Here is a 3,113-nt window from a genome sequence, read left to right on the forward strand (position 1 = left end):
CTTACTCTCATTCGTACAATGATTTGGTTAAAATAAAGATGAAAACGCGTATTTGTCAATGTGAAAACATTGTAAATGCGATTTATGTATTCAAGCTATATCGGAATAATTGTATGTAGGCCTAGTGATGCTTCGATAATGATGATCATTAAAAATATGTATTTATTCTTCATTAAAGAAGGCTAAAAAAACAAAATGGTAGCTATATTGTGTTATTTATTTTGTTTGTATTAATTTGGTGTTGCGTCGCAAGTGATTAATCCCTTGGGAAGACGACATGGAGACGGAGAATGGTAACCACAAATTAATCAAAGTGGTACAGTATCTTTTAGATAGGCATATTCGATTTTGCTAAAGGTGTAGTTATAATTTATTAAAATGAGATGATACGAATGGAATAAATTACGTATCATTTTAATCAATTAAAATACAGTAGGCCTATTATAGTTTAATAGAATAACAGCATTAAGGATTAAATTGTGTAGTCGTACAATACCGTACATAATTACATTTTTTTAAATTGAATATGTACAGAAATAGGCTACCCCTATGTGAATGTAATGTGCGCAGCGTTCACATCTGGCCGTACCACCACCCTGGAAGCACGGTGCATGCAATTTCAAAATTCTTATCGCTAGTTTGATGACCAAACAAGATGAGCAAAAAAATATCTGACTTCTTAAAGCCTAAAAATACTTTTAACCTTCCGCAAATTAGCGAATCGGAGCAAGAAGGCTCAGATGATGATGTTCCAGAAGTTGCAGATGCCCCACCATCAATTTTGTCTTCTTCTGATGTTGAACAGGAATGGATGGAACCGAGAAGAGAGGAGCATGGAGAAGAGTCAATTTTTGCAGTATCGGACGCAGAAGAATTTGACTTAGAGGAAGAAGTAGCACAAAAAGAGGGTAGTAGTAGTAAACATAATGAAGCGAGTAAAAGTAGCAAGAAAACATATCAATTCCAAAATAAATGTTTGAAGGAATTTTCTTTTTTACGGTACTCAAAGGCAACTGATAGGATGTGGTGCGCTTATTGCAAAGGTGCAAAACCATCAACAAAAAGCGGCCTGGTATTGGCATTTTACCGGAGGATTTAAACGCGAAACCTTTTAACACTTCATTCCCGATCAAAATCGCACAAACTTAGCCGGGACACCTGGTTTACGACGACAAAACAAGAAATCACAATTATAGCGCGCTTTTCTTAATAGTCAGAGTGCTATGCTTTAGGAATTCAAAAAGAAAGTTAACATCGCCTATTTTATTGCCAAGGAGGAACTGCCTTTTACCAAGTTTGTTCCGTTGGCAACGCTTCACCACAAAAAATGGGGCAGAAATAACATCAACCCACGTGAATCATGAAATGTTGTGCTCCCAATTAATCGGGGTAATTGCCTTCAATGAAGGTTTCAACTGATAATGACAAACAACATTACATCAGCATCTTGATTGATAGACACACCGATATTTCGGTTAAAGAGTGCGAGATTGTATACGTCAGAATCATAGAGAATGGTTTGCCGGTAAATCAGTTGGTTGGCCAAGCGGAAGTGGAACATACTCATTGCTGTTGACAGATAGTATCAGTGTTTCTATTCACGTTGTAATTATTCAAGGCATATGCTAATAAAACTCTGGTTAATTCTTCGTTCTTAACAATTCAAAGTTCTTAACAATACAGAATACGGTAAGTCAAATCAAAATTGAAGTTTAACAAAAGGGGAGAAAAACAATAAAACAACATCACAAACACACCACAAACACATAAAAAATAGAAAAACTCTAAAATAAAGCAATTTAATAAGGGAACATCAAGTTATGATTTCAAGTAAAAATTAATAATTCGCAAATTAATTTAGAGCGACTCGAACTCCGCTGATTTTTAACGAGCACACTCCGAGTAGTAAATTACTCCTCGGAAAAAGACTATATCGAACACGCCGTTGAGGCTGACGCAGTCTTGAAAATAGCGGATGCGTAAAATAAGTTCTATTAAGGATGATTATGAATAAGGATAAAAATGAAAATAAGTTAATACATCGGGAAGTCAGACAGGCCATACGGAAAGCTAAAGCGGATTATAGGAGTAAAATTGAGGCTAAATTTGGAAATGGAAACTTACGTAATGCCTGGCAAGGTATAAAAAAACATGGCCTCTATAAATTCAAATAATAATAAAGGTAACCAACAAATATGTATTGAAAGCATAAGTGAGAACTTGTTACCAGATGCACTAGGTAAATTTTATTCACGATTTGAAAATCAAGATCAAGGCATTATGACTAGTAATAATAATAATAATGATAATAGTAATAATAATAACGATAAAATTAGTAATAACTATAATAGTAATAATAATTATAATGATATTAATAATGATCATGATAATAGGCCTATGATTAGTATTGAGACAAGTCATATAAGAAGGCTTCTAAGAAAGGTCAATGTAAAAAAGAGTCATGGTCCTGATTTAGTTGAGGGTAAAACTTTACGTTTTTGTGCTGACCAACTTTCTGGAGTTCTTCAACACCTCTTCCAGTCATCGTTAAATTTAGGTAAGGTTCCAATGCTCTGGAAACAATCGACTACAATTCCGGTACCGAAAAACAACAGTACTAAACAACTCAACGACTTAAGACCAATTGCCCTTACGTCCTTAATCATGAAAATTTTTGAACGAATAATTAAAACGTTTATGACTGCAATATTAGAACCGAAACTCGACCCCCTACAATTTGCATACAGGACTGGAAGAGGTGTTGAAGATGCAAAACTATTTATGTTAAATGAGATTTATAAGCATCTTGAGTTTCCAGGCTCACATGCCAGACTTCTGTTTGCCGACTTTGCGTCTGCTTTTAATACCATGCAGCCAAAAGTTCTTGTAGAGAAACTGGAAACAAAATTTAAATTACAAAATGATTTAATTATGTTTATTTATGATTTTTTAACAAACAGACGTCAACGAGTTTTAGTTAACAACAAATATTCTGAATGGTATGTCACAAATACGGGCTCACCTCAGGGCTGTGTCTTATCGCCTTTACTTTATATTTTATATACTGATGACTTCCGTAGCATGCACGAGAATAGTTTCATTATAAAGTTTGC

The sequence above is a fragment of the Anneissia japonica genome, unplaced genomic scaffold (genome assembly GCF_011630105.1).
Source record: "Anneissia japonica isolate Jap-2015-1 unplaced genomic scaffold, ASM1163010v1 scaffold11779_len1430905_cov172, whole genome shotgun sequence".
Lineage (NCBI taxonomy): Eukaryota > Metazoa > Echinodermata > Crinoidea > Comatulida > Comatulidae > Anneissia > Anneissia japonica.